The following is a 24649-nucleotide window of genomic DNA, read 5'->3' on the forward strand; positions in this document are numbered from 1 at the left end:
CCCCTTCCCTTTGAGGTTGTGCCATTCTAGCTGTGGTGCTCAGTGGCTGTGACAGTCACTCAGCTGCTGCTAGTGGTGCTTCCATTCTTGGCAGCTTCCAGCCTGAATTTGCACACTTGTGGCACCAGGCATGGCATCTGGTCACAGGATGCATGGGCGGGGCAAACTGTGGGCTCTGCAGCCCCAAAAGGGGAAGGCTTACCTCCCTGTTTCCATGGCTGAACAGGCCAAAGGTTCTTTCTGGCTTTGAGCAGGCCTAAGACCGGTTCTGACCAGGTCTTTGGCTCTTTGGCTTCATCAGCCTCCGGGCCTGGAGTTGAAACAGAGTAGAGAAGCACCTTAGCCAGGGCTACCTCTGCCCTCTGCCCTTGCTCAGGTCAGTGCAGCCTCTGTGCCGGGTGGAGAGTGTGAGAAAGGGAGTGCTGGGCAAAGGCATCTCCTCCTGGAGGTGCAAAAGAGCAAAGGCAGCCTCTTTGGTGTCAGCATGAGTAACCAGCCAGTGGAGGGCAAATGGCCAGGTATGACCCTGCATCCCAGCCTCTGGTATTGTTCAGCACTGCCCTTTGGGAATAACTTTTCAAATAATTTGGGGACAAAAGCTCTCCAGCCACTGCCAACTGCTTGGCCTGATGAATAGTCACAGTGAGTCATGGGCCACCCACCCAAGTCCAGCTGGAAGCAGGAGGCAGGGTCCAGGCTGTGCTGTTTAAGATCCAGGTCAAAACGGACCCCTGTGGCCGGAGAGATAGCACAGCAGGTAGGGTGTTTGCCTTGCACACGGCCAACCTGGGTTTGATCCCCAACATCCTATATAGTATCTTGAGACTCCCAGGAGTGACCCCTGAGTGCTGCTGAATGTGGTCCCAAAACAAACGAACATAAAATTAAACTGATCCCTATAGGGAAGATTCCTGAGTCCCCAGGTGCCCACAAAACTGACTCTCCAAGCTGTTCTGGCCTGTGTGATGCAATGTGGGGCTGTTTTGGGAGGGCAGGGAACAGGGCCGCTGTGCCTTGCAGAGCTTGAGGTGCTGAACTTTTGTTCTATGACTCAGGACAAGACCCTGTGTCCTCTCTAAGCTGGTGTCGGGATGGAATAAAAGAGACTCCCTCTCGCCTTCCCTTGACACCTGCTGTTTGGGGCCACCTCCAGATGCAGAGGGTGACACCAGGAGGCTATTAATATTTCTATCACTCAGTGGAATTTGGGGACCACCTCTGGTGATGCTTGGAGAATTCTATGTGGTGCCAGGAATCAAACCTAGGTTAGCCACATGCAAGGCAAGTGCCCTACCTGCTCTACTATCTCTCTGGCCCTTCTATTTATTTTTTTAAATGTGGAGGACTGGGCCCGGAGAGATAGCACAGCGGCTGTTTGCCTTGCAAGCAGCCGATCCAGGACCAAAGGTGGTTGGTTCAAATCCCAGTGTCCCATATGGTCCCCCGTGCCTGCCAGGAGCTATTTCTGAGCAGACAGCCAGGAGTAACCCCTGACCATCGCTGGGTGTGGCCCAAAAAAAATGTGGAGGACTATTTTGAAACTTTATTAATTTTTTTTTTTTGGTTTTTGGGCCACACCCAGTGGTGCTCAGGGGTTACTCCTGGCTGTCTACTCAGAAATAGCTCCTGGCAGGCATGGGGGACCATATGGGACATTGGGATTCGAACCAACCACCTTTGGTCCTGGATCGGCTGCTTGCAAGGCAAACGCCGCTGTACTATCTCTCCGGGCCCGAAATTTTATTAATTAAAAAAAATTTGCACTATAACATTCTAGGTTTCAGAGAGAGAGAGAGAGAGAGAGAGAGAGAGAGAGAGAGAGAGAGAGAGAGAGAGAGAGAGAGAGAGAATCCAGCAAGCTGGCATCTGCTTTGCCTGTGGGAAGCCAGGATTCTATTCTGGCACCATATAGTTTTCTGAGCATCACCAGGAGTGCCACCCTGCACCCAGCATGAAGCTGGCAGTCCTCTGAGCACTGTCAGGTGTGGCCCCAAACAGAGCAACATCCCACCCGCTTCAGGCCTATTTCTGGGAAAGCACTTACCTACCACTGACAGTCCAATTCCATCCTTTGCCCGGAAACTGATGCTCCAGTTCTCTCAATTTACCCACTTCACTCCTCTTCCTTCTGCTAACCACTGATTGATCTCATGGTCCCAAAGTTCTTTTTTGGGTTTCGTTAGCTCACTTGTTTTCTCTCCCACCCGAGGAGACTCAGACCAGACGGTCCTTGCTGCATTCCTTCTGATCATCACTTAGCTCTGTGGCCTCCGGGTCAGTCTATGCTGCTGCAGATAAATAACAATTGGCCTTCCCGAATCCCAGCAACTCTCTGCGGTGACCAGACCACACATTTATCCACCCATCGGCAGATGGGCGCTTACACTGCTTGTGGTTCTTCGGGCTTGTGCTATTTTGAAATATATGCTTTCTAAAAAAAAAAAAAAAGACAAGAAAAGAAACGTAATAATGGCTGGTAACTTCTATGCCATGCCCATGGTCTGTGAAATGGAAGAGGGGAGGAATAAAGTTCTAACTACAACGAGGATTTCCTTGAAGACCTTATGCCAAGTGAACTGAAGTCAGTCAGATGCAAAAGGACGATTACCCCCCACCTGGATGGGATGCCTCGGAAAGGCAGATCCAAACTAAACCTCACCAAAAAGTATAGTGGTGCAAGGACTGGGCAATGGAAGGTTGGGGGTTTTTTAGGGTTTAGTTTTTTTTTTTTTTTCTGTTTTGGGGGCCACACCCAGAGGCCCTCAGGGGTCGTTTCTGTTGGTGCTGGGGCTGGCGAGGGGTGGGGTGGGGGACCATATGGGATGTGGGGAACGGAACCTGGGTTGGCTGTGTGCAAAGCACTCCCCACTGTGCTATTGCTCCAGCCCTGGAGGGTGTTTTTGTTTGGGAGAATAAGGAGCTTCTTCTAGAGATGGATGATTGCACAACCACGAGAATGTGTTTTCATATTTGGTCCCTGGGTCCCCATATGGTCTCCTGGGCACTCCAAGAGTGATCCCTAAGCAGGAGACAGCGTTGAGCATCACTCACCTGGGTGTGGCCCCCAATTAAAAACAAAAGCCAAAGCAATGGATCTGCAGCCAATGCAACACCAAAGAAGTCATTTCTCCTCCAGGAGAAAGTCCTGCAAACCTTCCCAGGTCTGAGCGTGCAGAGTGTGTGTTTTCCACCTACCAGGCTGCGGGATCAAGGTGCCTCCGACGGTCCACACGGGTCAGACACAGCCTCTAAACCAAAGAGAACCCCTGGAAGGTTCTGCAGGGCTCCTCACAAGTGAACAAGTGGAACCCAGCACTCCTGGTGCGTGTTTTTGCTGAGCTGTTTTCTCCTGCGAAATACCTGCTCCACCCCAGCTGGGAGAGCTAACAGGCGGGCTCGGAGAGCGTCCTGCGGCGTGGAGCCCCCTCTAGTGTTCATTAGAGAGAAAGGCAGACTCTGGAAATTTTATTTATTCATTTTGGGCATTTGGAAGAACAGAATGGATGCTTCCGTGCCAATCCCCAAGGCCATTTTCTGCAAAGCTTTCTCTTGTTAATGTGAAACTATCAGGATTACTTAGATGATCAGTCTACATTTAAAAAATGTAAAAATAGAAAATAAAAACAGAGGGGGAGGGAGTGTGGGTGTTCTCTGTTTTTGTCGCAAAAATCTTTATTTACTTATTATATTATTATATTACTTATTTTGCAGTGCTGCGGATCCACCCAGGGCCTTACACATTCACGGAAGCATCCTACCCCACCTAGAAGACTCCTAAAGGAGCATAAATAGTTCCCCGTTGTCCCATTGTGTCTCTCCTTTTATCCTGACCAGCTCTACAGAGATAAAGGAGAATGTCTTTACACTCAGAGATGGAAAACAACCACAAATCAGCCTTGAAAAGATGTTTTTCCAAACTTCCTTTTTTTTTACTTTATTGATTAATGGTAATTGATTAGTTGGTTTTTGGGCCACACCCAGCGGTACTCATGGGTTACTCCAGGCTCTGGACTCAGAAATCGCCCCTGGCAGTCTAGGGGACCATATGGGATGCCAGGAATCGAACCGGGTCCCATCCGGGTGGGTGGTTTGCAAGGCAAACACCCTACTGCTGTGCTATCTCTCTGGCCCTGTAATCTTCCTTTTTTGAGTACTTTTTTCTTCATATGGAAGCAATGAGCTCCTTATTTGTAAGGCTCCAAAACTGAAGAGTAAGGAGGTCTGTGGCTCATCCTACAAGTCCTGGAGTGAGCATACACATATGTCAATGCTGTTCATGTTTCAGTGCAAAATAAAGCCCGTTTTCTCTAGCCTGGACTTCTTAGTGAGTCCTTCTTCTCCTATGCTGCACAGAGGAAGCAAGTAGGCCTAAGGGCCATGAGCAAGATATCACCAAAGCAAGACCTGGGGAAGAAGAAAACAATGTGTGGACACCAGCATGATGCTGGTCAGACACCACCCAGATGCTTGGAATCAGAGGCCTTGAACTGACCAACTCTGGAGCTGGACCTTCTACAAACTCCCCTTGAATTAACACATTTTCATGTTGATGAAGCTGGTTTGAGAAAGGTTTCCTGTTACTCACAACCCAAACCATCCAATCCCACTGTAGCTTCAGCAACTACAAGATCTCATCATTTCTCATAGCTAAGTGGGATTCCCTCGTGTACACAGAATGTGACTTCTTTAGCATTCATTTGTTGTTGGACCCTTGAGATTTTCCAGATTTTGGCTATGGTGTATAATGCTGCAGTGAACACAGGCGTACAAATGTCCTTTTGCATTAGTGTCCTTGTGTTCTTGAGGCAGAAGTCCAGGGGTGGTGTCGAGCTAAGTGAAGCGAGTCAGAAAGAAAAAGGCAAATACCAGCTGCTCTTGTTCATGCGCAGAGTGTAAAGAAACAGTAAAAGGAATGAGTCAGTCCACATGAAAATCGATTTTAAGACATGATTAATAGAACTGGGAACTAAGGGGAAAGAAGTGATCATGGCATATTGTTGGGGCAGGATTTGGAAGACCAGCAATGCTGGTAGGAAGCCACAATTCCTGTGCTATTGTGCACTATGACACCACATTTTTCTAATGGGCCAGAGAGTACAGTGGATAATGCATTTACCTTGTTTTTGAATCTCCTGCACCACAAGGAGTGTCTTCCAAGCCCCACCAGCAGTGATCACAGCTCTGATCACAGAGCCAGGAATGAGCTCTGAGCACTGCCTGTGTTACCCCAATCCCCACACTACCCCAAATACCAGCTGATACCCCTAAAGAAATCAAACCAAATCGAATCTAGGTAAAATTTGTTTATGATATGAGAAGCAGAGAGCTGTCTTCAGAGTTTGTGTGTTAATTTTCTTTGTGTGCTGATCCACTCTTTGTAGTGATCCACTCTGGGTCTCAGGCTTGCAAGGATCAGGGGTACCTTCTCTTCCCCCCAGAACAAACCTGTTGGCAGAGATAGAGGAAATGGCCTCACGCTGGGACCTCTCAACCTCTCCGTGGATGGCTATGGCTTGTTTTCATGGAATTAAACAACTGACTTTGAGTGGGGGCCAATTTGCATAGACTGACTTCCTGTAGCTGCCACCTGTGGTCGGCCAGAAAGATCCTTCTCCTCCAGGTTTCTGACACCAGCCTGGGACTCATTCAGGAAAGAAAAGGAAATGTGCCCCAGGCCAGCTCAAAAAGCCAGAGCAGGTGCTTCACTAAGCTGCTGAGCTGGACCCCAAACAACAGCAACAACACTGGTTCCTCATTCCTGGGCACCACCTGATCACAGACTTAGAAGGAATTCCTGTTGGAATATCCACAGTCCCAATTCTTAACTTGGCACTGCCCGTCCTGCTCGCTGTCCAACATGCCCATGGCCATCGGGACTGGCCGGGCCCCATACTCTCCTCTGACTCTCCAGTCCAGACCCTCCTGTCTGCGCTGCCAGCTCAGCTCCCTGCAGACATCGAGAGGACCAGATGTTGGGATTTGGTCCAAAGGTTACAATGACTATGAGGGCCAACTGAACACAGAGTAGCCCCATCCTCAGACACTTTCCTGAGCTAAGTACATTCATATGGGTACCTCCTGTACTCCAAGACTCTGAGTCACTGGCTTTTCCCCAAGGCAGCCCCTGAAAGTGTGTTGTCTCAGGAGCAAAATGTCAACCTGTTTCAAGCCACCTAAAATTTCCACTGTTTAATTGGGGGCGTTAGGAGGTTGGGAGGGAGACACACAATTCTCTGGCCCTGAGCCACCTCAAGTTTTTTAGAGGGCGCACACCTGGAAATGCACAGGCTCCATGCTTTGGACTAACAACTGGCGGTGCTCTGAAGACCATATGTGATCCCAGGTTGACCGTGTGCAAAGCCTCATGCTAGCCATTGTACTAGCTAACTCTAGCTCCACTCCCTAAATTCTCAGAGCAAACTCTCAGAGCCCTGAAGACAGAAAGGGCACAGATTCTTCCCAAATTCTACCAAAAATTCTGATTGATTCTACCAAAAGTCTTTTGTTTCTGCCAAACCCAATAGTACTTGAAACTACTCCTGGCTCTACTCAGAGCTTACTCTTGGTAAGGTTCTGGGAGCCATATGTGATGCTGGATATTAAACAGGGGTAGACCACATGCAAGACAAGCACCTTAGCCCCTGTGCTATCTCTCTCACAAAATCCTTTGTTCTTCATGTGGAGCTTAGGAGGACCAAGAGTGGGAGGGGGCTTGGGGGCATGCCCAATGACACTCAGCAGCCCTGGTAGTGCTTAGGGGCCTCTAGGGCTGCACCCCGTGATGGTCAGGGTCAAACCGTGCTTCCTTTTTGGCCCTACAACAGTTTTGCTGCATTTTTGCTGAGCCATCATGACTTGCCATACAGATCATCATGGAACTCTCTGGATGCATCTATTCATGCAGCATTCCAGACCCACACACATCACCAGTCTCTGCCTCCCTCCACCTTCTACTCACCCTGTCCATAAGAATTGCCCTTTTTTGGTTGGTTTATTTATGGGCCACACCTAGAAGTACTCAGGATTTACTCCTGACTCCTAAGTCACTCCTGATGGTGCTCAGGAGACCATATGTGGTACCCAGGATCAAACCTGAGTGGACCGTGTGCAGAGCAAGTGCTCTCCCCATTGGACTATCTATTCGGTCCTTTTATTGGACTATCTATTCCTTTTAAAGAGGGAAAGTTATGATGAAAATTATGATGCAGAAAGGAAAGAAACTGGAGTTCAAAGTTCAGGGCTCAGTTTCCTTGTCCAGAGGAAAATCTCAAAAATCATTCTTGCTCTGAACTTGCATGGGGCTGATTTTCCCATTCTCCTTAGTTATTGAGTGTTTTTCTTAAGATTCCTTGTTTTTGGCAGGAGAGATAGCATGGAGGTAAGGCATTTGCCTTTCATGCAGAAGGTCATTGGTTCAAATCCCATCATCCCATATGGTCCCCCGAGCCTGCCAGGAGCGATTTCTGAGCATAGAGCCAGGAGTAACCCCTGAGCGCTGCCGGGTGTGACTCAAAAATGGAAAAAAAAAAAAAAAAGATTCCTTGATGTAGGATTTATTCAACTCACATGTCATTAACTTTGTTTTGGCTATTTAGCTTCAGAAATCAGGTGGCTTCAGAAATACACATAAAATCAAAATCAGAAGTGGATGTTTGTGCTGACTAGAATGCTGGTGGATTCTTTTGTTTTGTTTTGGGGCCACACCTGACAGTTTTCAGGGATTAATCCTGTCTCTGCATTTAGGAATTAGTCCTGTCAAGCTCGGGGAACCACAAAAGATGCTGAGGATCAAACCTGGATGGGCATCTGCGTACAAGGTAAGCACACCACCTGTTGAGCTATCACTCCATCCCCAAGGCTGGTGGCTTCTGTTCAGAGTATCCAGGATTTATTTTTTTTAATACATAATGAAAATATATTTTGTATACAAAATACATAATGGAATACATAATGGAATTTCCACCGTGAATCAACAGGAACAGTCCAAGATCATTTTATAAGTTAACAAGATCTTTTTTTAATTATCTTTATTTAAACACCGTGATTAGAAATATGATTGTAGTTGTATGATTACAGTCATGTAAAGAGCACCCCTCTTCACCAGTGCAAGATTCCCACCGCCAATTTCCCAGATCTCCCTCCTCCCCACCCCACCCACACCTGTACTCGAGACAGGCTTTCTATTTCTTTCATTCATTCACATTGTTATGATAGTTTTTAGTGTAGTTATTTCTCTAACTGCACTCATCACTCTATGTGGTGAGCTTCATGTCATGAGCTGCACCTACATGGGTAAATGGGGGGAAATAATGTTTGGAACTGAGGCAGTAAAAGATTAGAAATGAGCTTTGTAGGGCAGTATCATGGTCATGATACAAGATGGATATTATGCATATATATATACTATATGCATATAATACTATCAATATATATTGTACGCATGGGGGCACTAGCCCCTGCATGGTTTTTGAAATGCAGACCCAGGAGAAAAAATTTCCAGTGACTGTCCCAACATAAACCAGTGCTAGAATGGCCCACCCTCTTCCCAAAGCGCATTCCCATTAGTGTAGGGAGAGGTAGAGGGAAAGCCTGATGACCCCTATAGAGTCCACCTGGACCGGTGCCCAGGGAAGGCCTGGAGTCCAGGGGAGAAAGAGGGGAACAACTGGGGACCTGCCAAGCCTCCCAGCACTCCCCAGACTAGGGAGAAGGCCTCCAGCATGGGGTCTCCCCAAACCCCATACCTGGCAGGAGCTGGCCTCCAGAGTCAAAGAGGAAACCGGAAGCCAGATATCTGCCCATCCTCCTCCCCATGCACCTCCCCCCTGGAGTACGGAGGGTGAGGGGAAGCCTGAGGACCCCTAAGAGTCCACCTGAACCCACTCTGGCCATCTGAGCTGGCACCCAGGGAAGGCCTGGATTCAGGGAAGAAAGAGGGGGATGGATGGAGGTCTGCCAAGCTTCCCAGCACTCCCCAGACTAGGGAGAAGGCCTCTGGCATGAGGCCTCCCCAAACCCCATACCTGACAAGAACTGGCCTCCAGAATCAAAGAGGAAACCGGAAGCCAGATATCTGCCCGCTCTCCTTCCCATGCACCTCCCCCCTGGAGTATGGAGGGACGGGGAAGCCTGAGGACGCCTAAGAGTCCACCTGAACTCACTTCTGGCCATCTGAGCTGGCACCCAGGGAAGGCCTGGAGTCCCAAGGAGAAAGAGGGGGATGGCTAGGAGCCTGCCAAGCTTCCCAGCACTCCCCAAGCTAGGGAGAAAATCTCCGGCATGGGGCCTCCCCAAACCCCACACCTGGCAAGAGCTGGCCTCCAGAATCAAAGAGGAGATTATTTATGTATTTATTTTTGTTGCAGCTAAGTATCTAACTCGGGTCTCAGAGTACCACCCGTTAAGCAAGAAGCTTCCAGACAACTCCTTTGCAGACTAATGTTTTCTGGTTCTGTTTTCTGTTTTCTGGTTCTGTGCTCCTTGCTCATCACCAGCCAGGATCTACTTTTCCCAGCTTGCAGCCTTCTTTGTGAAAGTCATTGCCTTTTGCCACCTTCTCTGGTCCCTCAGTAGGAAAATCCCCACTTATCCAATATTCTGGCATTAGCCTTTGAAATGCCACCCTGGAGACATTTGCTTATTGAAAAAGTAGCAATTTGCAGTCCATTTATTGCACTCTGTGCTTTAAAGAAATTTGGGTCCTTTGCCCTGATTCTTTTTTTTTTTTTTTTTTTTTTTTTTTTTTTTTTTTTTTTTTTTTTTGGTTTTTGGGTCACACCTGGCAGTGCTCAGGGGTTATTCCTGGCTCCAGGCTCAGAAATTGCTCCTGGCAGGCACAGGGGACCATATGGGGCGCCGGGATTCGAACCGATGACCTCCTGCATGAAAGGCAAACGCCTTACCTCCATGCTATCTCTCCGGCCCCTTTTGCCCTGATTCTTATTGCTAGATCATTAGAGGAAGAGTATTAGCTCTAAGTGGAGTCTGATAGACTATTCTGGAAGACATTAGCTTGTCGCTGGGGGGTACAATTGTTGTTTACTATTTACTGTGCAGTGCTATTGTCCCCCAGAGGGTGTAAACCTTTAAAAGCATTCATAGTATGGGCCTGAGACATTGAACAGTGGCTGACCCAGGTTTAATCCTCAACATTCCATATGGTCCTCCAAGTGTACCAGAAGTGGTTCTTGAGCACAGAGCAAGGAGTAACTGTTACAATGCAAGATTTAGAATTAACTGTAAACCTACATGTTAATGTTAGACTATGGTGTGCCATTGCTTAGAGATAACTTTGCTTTGGCTTTAGGATTCTGCTTGTTTGAAGAAGTTAACTACTGTAAACCTGGCTTTGCTGTGAGCCTAAGTGCAGCCATGATAGGCTGCAGTTTTATGGTAAAAAGACTAGGCCCAGAACAGCCAGTTCCTGGAACCAGACCCTAGGGGTAAATTCCAGGAAATACATCCATATAAGGCTAAACAGCAGCTGACAGACTGCCAGATGACAACCGCACCCTGGATCTGCAGCAATGACAGATAGATAGTTAGATAGATAGCCAGCTCCTTATTTCTTAGGAAATGTTGGACCCCAGCATGATGGAATAAACTCCCTTGCAATTTACATTACTGCCTGTCTCTCTGCTGGTGTTTTTGGTGTCAGATCCTGAGTTTTGGACTCTTAACAAAAACCCTGAGCACTGCTGGGTGTAGCTCAAAATAAACCAATAAATGCATCCAGAATAGTTTTAGCAAGATAGTAGGAAGACTGAGATGATACCCCAGGCTTTTTCTTTGGGGGAGAAGGGAAGACATAGGCAGTGCTCAGAGGTCTATCCTGGCTCTTTACTCAGGAATCACTCCTGGCCACATAGGATGCAAAAGATCAAACTTAGGTGGGCCTTGTTCGAGAATCCTAGCCACTGTACTATCTCTCTGAACTCCACCAGGCTTTCTTTTACTCTGCATCAGACTGACTTCTCTGCCTCCCAACTTGACATATGATTCCCCTGAACTAATCATAAGTAATGTGCATCATGTATTTTATCCTACATGCAAATATCAGTTCTGGGACAAATCCTTAGCTACTGCCAATCAGAGCTTTGTAAATTCTTTCATCAAACCCCAAAGCAAATACAGTCTTTTTTTTTTTTTTTTTTTTTGAGCCACACTAAGTGGCACTCAGAGGCGACTCCTGGCTCTGCACTCAGAAATCGCTTCTGGCAAGCTTGGAACCATATGGAATAATAAGAATCAAATCCGGGTTCATTCAGGGTCAACCATGTGCAAGGCAAACGCCCTATTTATGAGCTATCACTCCAGCCCCTGGAAACTTTCTTTTCCACAATTGCTGTTCTGAATTCTAGCACAGAGTGATAGGTTTTCATGCCCTCCCCTGACTTCTCTGAGGAGGAAGCATAAGGGAGCTGCTGGGGCATCCCCAAGGCACCAGGGCACCTCCAATAACCCCCATCTCTGCTTTGACAGCTGAATGCTCCTGTCCTCTCTAAGCATACTACTTTCCCAGGGGAGAGGTTAGGGTACAGGCTCTCCTCTGCCTTGAATAAGACATGGAGTTAAAGAGAGGGAGATCAGAGTTTATCTGTCTGTCCTGGAGGGGGACACACAAAGTCTGGTTTCCCAGGCAGAGAAAGGTCTTTGGGCATTTAAATGCAAGGAGGGAGGAGAGGGGTGAGGAGAAAGAGGAAGAATGGAGTAGGTAGGAGACCCCCAAAACTATATCCCCCCAGCAGGCTCCCTAACCAGGCCTCCAGTACTATACTATATAGCAGGGGTGGAGAGGAATTTTACACCAGGTGGAGAGGGGCTCAGTGCTCAGAAGTGCCCCCTGGTGGTACTTCGAGACCACTACATGGTACTAGTATGTGATATATGGAACAAGGCATGTGCTTTAACCCCTGTTCAGATCCTCTTTTCCTTTCTTTGATTAGCATACGGTTTTCATTTTATTTTTTAATTATTTTTCAGTAATTGTTTTTGCTTTTGGGCTACACCTGGTGGTGCTCAGGGCTACTCCTGGCTCTATGCTCAAGAATCACTCCAGGCAGTTCTTAGAGACCATATGATGTATCCTGGATCAAACTCTGGAACCCTGGTCAGTAGTGTGCAAGGCAAGTGACTTATTTGATGCCCACCTAATAACTCTAGCATCAAGTTTTTTTTTCCTGAAGTCTGTTAATCTCTCTCTGTCTCTCTCTCATTTTCTCCTCTTCTTTAAGTAAAGCTGAAATTCTAACAATGACCTTCCATTCATTAACTTTTCCTTACCTAACTATACATGAGATATGCCTCCATTTCAGTGAATAATCATCACATAAATTATGACAAATTCTTTTTCAAAATAGTGAACTGCAACCAACATGCAAATTTTTTCCAAAAATAAAAAAGTGCAGGTAAATAGGATCTGATGATGATAATGATCATTTGTTTTGAGGTCACACCCAGGAGTGCTCAGAGTTTACTTCTGTTGTTGTTGTTGTTGTTTGGGGGGGTCCACACCCAGCAGCACTCAGGGGTTACTCCTGGCTCTACACTCAGAAATCGCTCCTGGCAGGTTCGGGGGAACCATATGGGATGCCAGGATTTGAACCACTGTCCTGCACACACGGCAAACACCTTACCTCCATGCTATCTCTCAGGTCCCCAGAGTTTACTTCTGGCTCTGCATTGCAGATGTCACTCTTAGCAGGGTTTGGGGATGGGAGGGGTCACACCATTTTTCTGGCCGCCAGAATGTGATTATTATGTACTGGGGACAACTAATGGGTGAAATACAGTAACAATTACAGCATGAGATAAAGAAAGTTCACAAAAAAAAAAAAAAAAAAAAAACTCAGAATTGTGCCTGTTCAGAACATTAAGTTCTGCTGCTGCCCGGCTGCTGGTGATATGCTGATCTGGTTGGCTGAGACACACTATTTTGGAGTCCACAACAAAGAAAAATAGGGTTGAGGAGATAACAGAGGTTAAGTCACTTGCCTGCAGCTATCACCCTAACAATGACGCAAATTTGCACTACCAGGTGCAGCCCCTAAGCACTGAGACAGATACAGCCAGGAACAGGGAGCCGGGAGTGAGCCCTGAGCACTGCAACTGTGTCCCCTCCACTCCCAAAAAAGGAGAAAAAGAGTTAATCAGTGTGACAAAATATGCGCACAGCAAGGCCACATGTGACTGTGCTCAGGGATCACTTCTAGTCACTTCTGGAGGGACTCAGGACCATATGGAATGCTGGGGACTGAACCTGGGCCAGCTGCATGAAAAGCAGGTGCCTTCCACACTGAACTATCACTCTGGTCCCATGGAAGGGACCACATGGAAGTGTCACATTCATGAAAGCACTGTAGATTTCATGTCACTCTGGGCTTATTTTTATTTGGAGCTTAGTTTTATTGGGGGGAATTTGGAGTCACATCTGGCACTGCTCAGGGCCTTCCTGGTTCTCCACTCAGGGATCACTACTAGCAGAGCTCAGAGCACCATTGATGCTGCTGGGGATTGAACTGGATCAACTACATGCCTTAACCCTATTACTATCTCTCCAGCCCCTGGGTTTTTTTTGTCTGTACTCCAGAATTTAGCATCATTTCAGAGCTCTATGGGAGAGCTCTATGGAGAGTTCTATTAGAGCTTTATGAGAGAACTGTGCCTGCTGCATTTTAAATAACCAAATTCCAAGTGAATGGTGGATTGCAACACGCCTATAAATTAGGTCAACTGATTTTCAGTTTTAAGAGGAGGCTGGGATCCTGCCAACCCTTAAACTGATATAACACCTCCCAGAAGCAGAAGAAAGAACCCATCTCATCACGGCAGAATTGAAAGTCTACCTTGTAAACATGCTCTTGCTGTAGAAGGTGACTTCCCCCTTGTTAAACCTGAGGTCTTAGTAAACAAGTCCTCTGTGATGTGTGTGAATTCCAAGGTTTCTATCACAACACATTTCAGTTTTGCAATCAGAAAAACAAACGCTTCATTCCAAGGCAGAGGCAAGGCTGGAAAGACAGTACACAGAAATAAGGCATTTGCCTTGTATGTTAACAAATCCAAATACTATCTCCAGCTCCACATGGGTCTTCCAGATCACCACCAGGAATGTTCCCAGAGTGCAGAGACCTGAGGACAGCTGGATATGGCCCTAAAGTCAAAAATTAAAAATAAAGATTCGCAATAAAGATAGAGGAGGGGACCGGAGATAGAGTGTGAAACTTGGAGCAAAAGGGACTCTGTTTTGTGAACCTAAAGTTAAGTTTCCATTTAAGGCTAACAAGGCTAAGTTTCATGTAAGAGCTAAGTTTCTATCCCAATAATAATGACGCAGACGCCAAGACCCTATAAACCACAATATACCACCCTAGATATCTAGCCATAGAAGGCTAGGTGAAATATGATGAAATACCCTAGAAACAGCCAATCAATTTGTTTGTTTGGTTTTTGTTTTGTTTTGGTTTTGGGGTCATGCCCGACAGCACTCAGGGGCTACTCCTGGCTCTACACTCAGAAATCGCTCCTGGCAGGCTCGGGGAACCTTATGGGATGCCGGGATTCGAACCACTATCCTTCTGCACCCACTAGGAGTGTCCCTTCAACACAGTTAGGAGTAAACCCTGAGCACCACTAATGTGGCCCACACCACCCCCTAAAAGAAACAAAATAACTAAAGATTAAACCTTTGACTCTGCAGATTGTACTTAACCCTTTCTCTGGGCCCTTTCTCCCCAACTTGCCTTTTAACTTGCTGGGTTTATGCTGGAGAGAAGCTTGCAGAAGAGCAGACCGGCAGGCAGCTGCCCTTTGTTCTGAAGCCCATAAACTCCAACTGAGTCTCTCCACCTGTTATCACAGCACAAAAGAGCCATTCAGGCAGGGTGCTCTGCCCAGGCTCCAGACGTGATGCCCCTCCCCGCCCCACCCTCAGATCCCAGTGGGTCCTTCTAGTGCTCGCACCTGCTAGAAAAGAATTGCAGGGTGCTGGGAGGGTGCAGTCTCCTGAGCATCGCTTGGAAAAACCTAAGAAAAAATTTCTAGTCTAGAGACTATCTTTTTCCTATGCTCATTCTTTTAATAAGAAAATATTAGTGGATGGGGCTGGAGAGATAGCATGAAGGTAAGGTTGGTGGTTAGAATCCTGGCATCCCATATGGTCCCCTGAGCCTGCAAGGAGCAATTTCTGAGCTTAGAGCCAGGAGTAACCCCTGAGCGCTGCTGAGTGTCACCCAAAAAACAAAAAACAAAAAACAAACAAAAAAAAGAGAAAATATTAGTGGGCCCAAAACAAAAGACACATGAAAAAATGCTCCACACCACTAATCATCATGGAGATGCAAATAAAAATAACAATGAGGTACCATCTCATATCACAGAGAATGGCACACATCACAAAGACCAAGAATAATCAGTGCTGGCAGGGATGTGGGGAGAAAGGAACTCATATTCATTGCTGTGGGATCACCATCTAGTCCAGTCTTTATGGAAAACTATATGCAGATTCCTCAAAAAACTGGAAATTGAGCTCCTAGATGATCCAGCTATACCACTCCTAGGAATATACCCTAGGAACATAAGAATACAATTCAAAAATCCCTTCCTCACACCTATATTTATTGCAGCACTATTTACAATAGCCAGACTCTGGAAACAACCAAGATGCCCTTCAACAGATGAATGGCTAAAGAAACTGTGGAACATATACACAATGAAATACTTGCAGTTGTCAGGAGAGATGAAGTCATGAAATTTTCCTATACATGGATGTATGTGGAATCTATTGTGCTGAGTGAAATAAGTCAGAGGGAGAGAGATAGACACAGAATAGTCTCAGTCATCTATGGGTTTTAAGAAAAATAAAAGGCATTGTTGTAATAATGCCCAGAGACAAGGTGAGGGCTGAAAGGACAGGCTCTCGATGTGAAGCTCATCACAAAGAGTGGTGAGTGCAGGTAGAGAAATAACTACATTAACAACTATCATGACGATGTCAATGAGTGAGAGAAATAGAATGCCTGGTCAGGAATAGAGGCAGGGAGGGAGAGACGGGAGATTAGGGACATTGGTGATGGGAATGTTGTACTGGTGAAGAGGGGGGGCGTTCTTTTTCTTTCTTTCTTTTTTTTTTTTTTTTTGGTTTTTGGGCCACACCCATTTGACGCTCAGGGGTTACTCCTGGCTATGCACTCAGAAATTGCTCCTGGCTTGGGGGGGACCATATGGGACGCCAGGGTATCGAACCTCGGTCTGTCCTACGCTAGCACTTGCAAGGCAGACACCTTACCTCTAGCGCCACCTTCCCAGCCCCAAGGGTGTTCTTTTTATGACTGAAACCCAACTACAATTATGTTTATAATTATGGTGCTTAAATAAAGATATTATTTTTAAAAATAAATAGCTTATTATGATATCCTAAATAAAAAAAAGAGAATATTAGTGGGTCCTTGTGTGTTTTCACTCTTCATCAACAGTTGAGTCCACTCACTGTCCACTCACCAGGACAGGCCAAGGAGCCACAGTGAGGGCATTAGTGCCAAATGTGACTCGGGACTGTTGAGTCTGTGCTTTGGCACACACACTTCAAAGACAGGACAGGGGCTGTGGTCAAAGCTCTGGAAAGTGTGGCTGAAGAGATAGCATGGAGGTAAAGCATTTGCCTTTCATGCAGAAGGTCATCGGTTCGAATCCCGGCGTCCCATATGATCCCCCGTGCCTGCCAGGAGCAATTTCTGAGCATGGAGCCAGGAATAACTGCTGAGCACTGCCGGGTGTGACCCAAAACACACACACACACACACACACAAAGCTCTAGAAAGCACAAGCTCGTAGGCAGGAGCACAATGGCATCTTCTATAATCTTTCTATCGAGATACATCAATAACATGAAATCGTGGCCCGAAGCAATGGAGTTAGATTTGCCAAGCAAGACACGATTATCAGATTCATCTTTATAAGGGGCTCATCAACCCAGCCTTGTTTTATTGCTCGCAAATGTCACTGCCATTAGCCAACAGTTGTTGACCCCAGGTCTGCACTTTCTGCCATTCAAGGTCAGTGGCAGCACTACTGAGAGATTCTGAGCAAATTCAAGCTGATTGAGAAACAGTCACAGATGAGTCCATGGGAGTCTGCTAAGAAGTGACCAAGAGGTTCCCTTTGGCTCCAAAAGGCCCTGGGATCTTGGGCTGAACAGGAGTTCAGAGCTTGGGTCAGGCAGCAGTCAAGATTCTCTTAGCAGGGGCCAGAGAGATAGCATGGAGGTAAGGCCTTTGCCTTTCATGCAGAACGACGATGGTTCGAATCCCAGTATCCCATATGGTCCCCCGAGCCTGCCAGAAGTGATTTCTGAGCGTAGAGCCAAGAGGGAACCCTGAGCGATGCCAGGTGTGACCCATAAAAACGAAACAAAACAAAACAAAACAAAGTTTCTTACCAACTTTTCTTCTTTTCTTTCTCAACTCCCCTTTTTTTTCTTTCCTCTCTCTTTTTGTAATTACTATTATTACTATATTTTAGTTTTTTGGGTCACATCCTGCGGTGCTCTGGTTACTCCTGGCTCTGCACTTAGAAGTTGTTCCTGGCAGGTTCGGGAGACTATATTGGATGCCAGGATTCAAGCCAAGGTCCATCCTGTGTTGGCTGCATGCAAGGCAAACGCCTTACTGCTGCACTATTACTCTGGCCCCCTCTTTTTCTCTTTTTTTCTTCTTTTTGGGCCACACTTGGTGATACTCAGGGGTTACTCCTCGCTATGTGCTCAGAAATCACTCCTGGGGACCTGAGGATCGAACTTCGATTCATCCAAGGTTAGCTCGTGCCAGGCAAACACCCTACCACTTGCACCACCGCTCTGGCCCCTCTTTCTCTTTTCCTTTCTCAACTTTTTTTTTTCTCTTTCCCAACTCTTTCTTTTTCCCTTTCTTCCTTCCTTCCTCCCTTCCTTCCTTCCTTCCTTTTTGGGGGGGAGATACACCCAGCAGTACTCAGGAGTTATCATTGGCTCTGCACTCAGGGATCATTTCTGATGGGCTGAACCAAATATATTCAAAGCTGGGATCCAAACATATGTGAGGCTGGGATCTAATCCCATTAGCCACATGCAAGTCAAACACCCACCCCGTTATACCACTATATCTATATCTAGTGGTATATTTATACCACTATATCTATATCACTCTGGTCCTAGGTTACAATTTCAAAGCCTTGACTGGGGCCAAGGAGAGACATAGTGGTTAGAGAACATGCCTGGTTCCGTAGAAGCACACAAGCATTACCAGGAGTGTACTGATACCCCTCAGAACACCACTACAGAGATCCCTTCCCCTTGACTCATGTTTCTTTTTCTTTTTGATTTTGGGGTCACACCTGGCGGCGCTCAGGGGTTACTCCTGGCTCTGCGTTCAGAAATCACCTCTGGCAAGCTGGGGGACCATATGGGATGCAGGGATTCGAACCACTGTCTGTCCTGGATTTGTCTGCATGCAAGGCAAGTGCCCTACCATTGTGCTATCTCTGGCCCCTTGACTCATGTCTTTGATCTACCTATAGACTGGAAATATAGGCATGTACTTTACTTTAACAGAAACTTTTTTATGTATATACAAAATGCATTATGCATCAATTATATACTTCTGAGCTCTTAAGACTGACTTGCAGACATCAGGCCCTTTAATCATAAAAGACAAAGTGTGCTCACTTTTAAGAACAAGGACATTTACTTACATAATCACATGATGACGGAAATAAAAATTGATGCTGAAAACAAACCATATCTTGTTGTGGATTTGATTCAAGCTTTGCCATTTGTCTCCAAAATGTCCTTCTACGCAAATTTTATTTTCCAGCGAGTAATCCACTCAAGGTTTCTAAATAAGTTTTCCAGAAGCTGGAAAATGGCTTTATTTTGTTCAGTGTGGCTTTATTTACTTCTTGTGGAGATTACACCCTCAAGGCTTACTTCTGGTGATCCTCAGGGATCACCCCTAATCTCAAGGCGTGGCGGAACCTATGAGGTGCGGGCATTGAACCGGAGCTGGTGGGTTGCTGCCTGGTCTTCAGATGGGCTGGGAGACGCCCCTGCCCTTGGGGTTAGGCGATGTGGAGCTCATCTGGGTGCACCTCTTGTCTCAGAAAGGGCCAGTCGCATATGGCCTGCAGAGGGCGCGGGAGAGCTCGTACTCAGGACTCTCCTGGCCTGCTGTGGGGCATCCCTGGAACTCCTACCTGGAAGGTTGTCCTTGTCTTCATGACAGGGCGGAGAGGGAGCGCTAGTCCCTGGTCCTGGCCCTGGCACCTCATGTGGCTGCCAGCCCCACGCCAGCCCGACCCAACTTCTCCCAAGCTCCAACTTTCTCCCAGGTTCCATTCAATTTCTTTTTATTTATTTATATATATTTTTTGGTTTTTGGTTTTTGGGTCACACCCAGCAGCACTCAGGGGTTACTCCTGGCTCTACACTCAGAAATCGCTCCTGGCAGGCTCGGGAGACCATATGGGATGTCAGGATTCGAACCACCGTCCTTCTGTATGCAAGCCAAATGCCCTACCTCCATGCTATCTCTCCAGTCCCTGTTCAATTTAATTTCTAATCAGGAAATGGAGGTCAAATGTAAGTAAGTCGAGTCAGGTCTTGGTCTAACTAGTCCAAGGAGTTGTGAGAGCCCACCTTGCTGACAGGGCTTTCATACACAGGACAGACTGGCCCGCCCAGGCCAGGGTTTGGGGGTGGACTGGAGCCCCCACCTCTGCCCTCCTTCTTCCATCTGCTTACCCACAGGCCCCTCAGTGCCCAGCACCAGTCTCCAAATGGGCACAGGAAGACATAACCGGGACCAAGCCCTGATCTCTGCGATCAAATGCCAAGGTGCCTAGGATGCTGCCCCCAGGAGCCCTGAGGGGACTCCTCAAAACTTGGTGAGTCTGGGGTCTGCGTCCAGCCTCTGAGGGACATTGGGTGAGGGGACAGTGTTTTGTACAATGAAGTAAAGACCCAGGAAGGGGACTCAGATGTGAGGGAGGAGGGCGAGACTGCGGGGGGGGGGGGTGGGGGGCGGGAGGGGGGGCAGGAAGTCAGAGAAGGTGGAAATGCTGGGGGTTGTTAAAATCCTGCAGGGTTGGGAGCTTCAAGAGCTAGAGAAGGGTGTCCTTTGTTTGAGCTCGGTTGTGCCCCAGCTGCTGACGTCCTTGGGGGGGTGGGCAGAGCAGCAAAGAGAAGGCCATGACTTCACCTGCAGAACAAGGACCGTGAGCACACACACACAATACATAAACACACAAACACACATATACATATATGGGTTCACAAGTGTACATTACACACACAGACGTGTCAGGGAAAGCTTCCCACACGTAATGACACACACACACACACACACAAAGGTGCAGGGAAAGCTGTGTATACACAGACACACAGAGGAGACACCCCCAGAGGTGCAGGAAAAGCCACAAGCAAAGGAGACAGGGAATGATCAATACATAGAGACACAGAGACACACACAAATGCTGGGGGGGTGGGGGTGCTGCATGCTGCACACACAAACAAGCACACACACAAATATACATGCGGGGGGGGGGCTGCACCCTCGCCTTTCCCCCAGTTAGTTCAGTTCATTTACATGTCAAAGTCGAGGTATTGTCCCAGACTGCTGCTTTGCAAATGTATGAGCCCAGAACAGCTCCCAGGAAAGTTCTGGCCCCAGCGCATCTGGCGTATACGCTGCCTCCCTGACTGCTATTTATTTTTTCTGTTGGTTGGTTTTGTTTGTTTGTTTTTGTTTGGGGGACACGCCCAGCAGCGCTCCTAATTTATTCCTGCCTCGGTGCTCAAGTTATTCTTGGCAGGCTCAGCCAACCATATGAAATACTGGGGATCAAACCTGGGTTGGCCACACACAAAGCAAACGACCTACCTTATACTATCCCTCCAGCCCCTCGGACTGCTATTTAGATGCAAAGGTGCTGCAGTGAATACAACCCTGCACTCCTTGGGTTCTGGCAAGTTGTCTCAGTGCCAGGCTTCTGCAGACCTGTGTTGACTTCAGCGCTCATCCACCTCCCTTCTGGGGTGCTGGCCCCATTTTCTGGAGGGTTTCCCTCTCTTCTCCCCTTCACAGGCATCATAGGCTGTGTGACCTCCTTAACTCAGATGCAAATGGGACCTTTTCATTCCCAAGGGACCCTGCAATTCTCACACTGCTCCACCTCACCTCCCAGCTTTCACTCCCAGCCAACATCCAGCCCAACCCCTGGGAAGTGGGGGCCACCCACCCCATTATAGAAAAAGAAGTTCACACACATATTCTCTCTCTCTCTCTCTCTCTCTCTCTCTCTCTCTCTCTCTCTCTCTCTCTCTCTCTCATGAGAAATCAACCTTGGGGTGCATGTAGTTAATTTGGAGTAAACAGGACTGGACTTGGACATGAAACTTCTTCCTCTGCAGAGTTCCAACATGAGGACTGAGCACACAAACTGTGAACCTACAGATTAGAATGCCAAGAAAACTAGGAGGTGATGAGAGGGATAGGGGAGAGACAGACAGACTGAGGTGGGGGCTGTTCTTCCCAGTTCTGGGACTCCCTGCTGGCTTTGTAAGTGTGTCCTCCTCCAATGAAGGGGCTCCATTTAGTGTGTCTTCAAAACAAAGACATCAGGGGCAATAAATAGAACAGCCAGGTAGGGATTTGCCTTGTACTACGCTGACCAGGGTTCCATCCCCAGCATCCCATATGTTTCTGAGCCTGCCAGGAGCAATTTCTGAGCACCATTGGGTGTGGCCCAGAACAGACAGACACTAAACATAAACATGTATTAACCGTGAAGGTCTGTCTTACACTGATGAAAGAGAAAGAGCTTTATTAGAACAGGTGAGCACTGAGCAATTGGGGGAAGAGTCTTCCCATCAAGGAGAAATGTTAGAGTAACAAGCAACATCTTCAAGCAGAAAAGAACTTTGAGTCTGATTTTAGAAGCTGGTGAAGACTAGTGGGCGCAGGGAGGTCAAAACACTATATTTCATTGTATTCATTTTCTTGGGGGGGGGTGAACTGGGATGTTCTGGGGCTGCTCCTGGCTCCAGTCCTGCAGAAGGGAGCCTGATTCATCTGTTAAATCAGAAGTAAATCTGAAGTTTTCTGTAACCACAGGTTCTGCTTTCCTGCTGTTTTGCTCCTCTAGGTTTTTCTGGGAAGCCCAAGATAAAGGGAAACACACGTTCTCTTCGTTCTCAGCAGCCCTGGCCTCAGGAGTTCTGAATGCATGGGGGACCACTTTTGGGGGAACCTCAAATAAAAGCCTCCAGTCATTCAACAGATGTATCTGTTCAGAAATAACAAAAGTGCAACTCAGCAGGCCCAGAGTGATATTGCAGAGGGTAGGACATTTACCTGAGTTTGATCCCCAACATCCCTTATGGTACCCTGAGCACCGCCAGTAGTAATTCTTTTTTTTGTTTGTTTGTTTTTTGGTTTTTGGGTCACACCCGGCTGTCTGCTCAGAAATAGCTCCTGGCAGGCACGGGGGACCATATGGGACACCGGGATTTGAACCAACCACCTTTGGTCCTGGATCGGCTGCTTGCAAGGCAAGCGCTGCTGTGCTATCTCTCCGGGCCCTCAGTAGTAATTCTTGAGTGAAGAGCCAGTAGTAACTCTTGAGCATTGCTGGGTTTGGCCCTAACCCCACCCCTACCCCCAAAAAATGCATCTCTAGATAAAAGGCATCCCAGAGCATCCCTGAACCCAAACAGCCCTCCCACCCTGCTGTTTTCTTTGCTGTCTTGAACCAGAAGAACCAGAGACTCTTGAGTTCTCTCTTTCTCTCTTTTTTTTTTTCGGGCCACACCCGTTCGGTGCTCAGGGGTTACTCCTGGCTAAGCTCTCAGAAATTGCCCCTGGATTGGGGAGACCATATGGGACACCGAGGGATCGAACCTCGGTCCTTCCTTGGCTAGCGCTTGCAAGGCAGACACCTTACCTCTAGCGCCACCTCACCGGTCCCCACTACTGTGGTTTTTATATAGTATTACTAGGTGGTAAGTATTCTCTGACAGAAGGCTAGATGATAGATGGATGGATGGTTGGATGATGATAGAGATTGATCATTTCTATCATTAGATAGATATGAGAAGGATGGACGAAGGATATAGATGATAATGGGTAAAGATATTGATAATGAATAAATGATAGGGGATAGATAGATGGATGGGTCTATACAGAGGTCCTTTTAAGGGGATGAACTGTCTATATAATATACACTTGCATGCATATGACCCAGGACTTACATCTTTCAGGTGGTACCAAAATGAAACTCATGCAGTAGAAACACTTTTTTGGGGGGATATTTTGGGAGGTGACTGAACCACACCCATTGGTGCTCAGGGTTTACTCTTGGTTCTATGCTCAGAAATCACTCCTGTCCTGTAAACCCATTTTAACTGCAAGTAAGGCAAGCTCCCAACCTATTGTAGTCTCTTCAGTCCTAGAAACCACACTTGGAACATGAAGTTTGATCTTACTCCAGGCCTGTGCACTAAGAGACTGTCCTCAGGACAGCAGGGAGCCATAGCACCAGGCAGCATCCCTCTAGAGCTAAAGACTTCACTTTCAAGACAGGATTCAGGCCAGGACACCACAGCCATGTCTGCATTATAAAAATAGGCATTACAGGGGCCGGAGAGATAGCATGGAGGTAAGGCGTTTGCCTTGCACGCAGAAGGATGGTGGTTCGAATCCCAGCATCCCTGTGCCTGCAAGGGGCGATTTCTGAGCATAGAGCCAGGAGTAACCCCTGAGTGCTGCTGGGTGTGACCCAAAAACCAAAAAGAAAAAACTAGGCATTGCAGAGCTGACCTGTGTGTTTCCACATTGATGGGTGATTAGGTTCTAGCTATGTACGCTAGCTGGTTTAGGGATAAGAAATGCATGTCCAATGTTCAGCATTTTCTCCCAGGTGCAGCCTCCTTTGCATGTGAATCTGAATGAGAAAGGCTGAGGAATTCGCCCAGCAGGAAAGAGGCCTTGCTGGGAGAGAAGATGGTGTTGAGTCACTAGTGATTCTACTGGCTCCAAGCCCAGGTTTCCTCATTGTATCCACCTCCAGTCACACTCAGTCAGCTCTCTGCCACACCCCCTTTAGAGTTGAGGGATCTTTTTTTTTTTTTTTTTAAATATGGAACGCTTCACGAATTTGCGTGTCATCCTTGCACAGGGGCCATGCTAATCTTCTCTGTATCGTTCCAATTTTAGTATATGTGCTGCCGAAGCGAGCACTAGAGTTGAGGGATCTTGAGGTGGGAAGGAATCTACTTTGCCCCCACGACACTCAGCATGTGAGTACAGGCAGTCAGCATTTAATTCCAGATGTTTTTGACTCCCAAAGTCCACTCTGTCTATATTCCATTTACATTGCCTTCCACAGTCTCTTCTAGAACCTTCTCTTCTCATGCATAGGACCATCTTCGTGCATCATTGACAAACATGACTTTAATAGTTACTGATTTGATCAAGGATTTCACATGTTTTTGTTTGGTTGTTGGTTTTGTCATGGGATACTCCTGGCTCTGCACTCAGGAATCACTCCTGGCAGGCTCGGGGACCATATAGGATGCTGGGGATTGAACCTGGGTCAGCCACGCACAAAGCAGATGCTTTGA

General features: G+C 47.2%; 1 non-coding gene across 1 annotated transcript; it reads right to left on the reverse strand.

The window, feature by feature from the left end:
• Nucleotides 1–24159: 24159 nt before the first annotated feature.
• LOC126021458 (U6 spliceosomal RNA) lies at nt 24160–24266 on the reverse strand. The gene has a single exon (XR_007499972.1). It is a non-coding gene; the product is annotated as a U6 spliceosomal RNA (small nuclear RNA).
• Nucleotides 24267–24649: the final 383 nt, after the last annotated feature.

The sequence above is a fragment of the Suncus etruscus genome, chromosome 10 (genome assembly GCF_024139225.1).
Source record: "Suncus etruscus isolate mSunEtr1 chromosome 10, mSunEtr1.pri.cur, whole genome shotgun sequence".
Taxonomy (NCBI): domain Eukaryota; kingdom Metazoa; phylum Chordata; class Mammalia; order Eulipotyphla; family Soricidae; genus Suncus; species Suncus etruscus.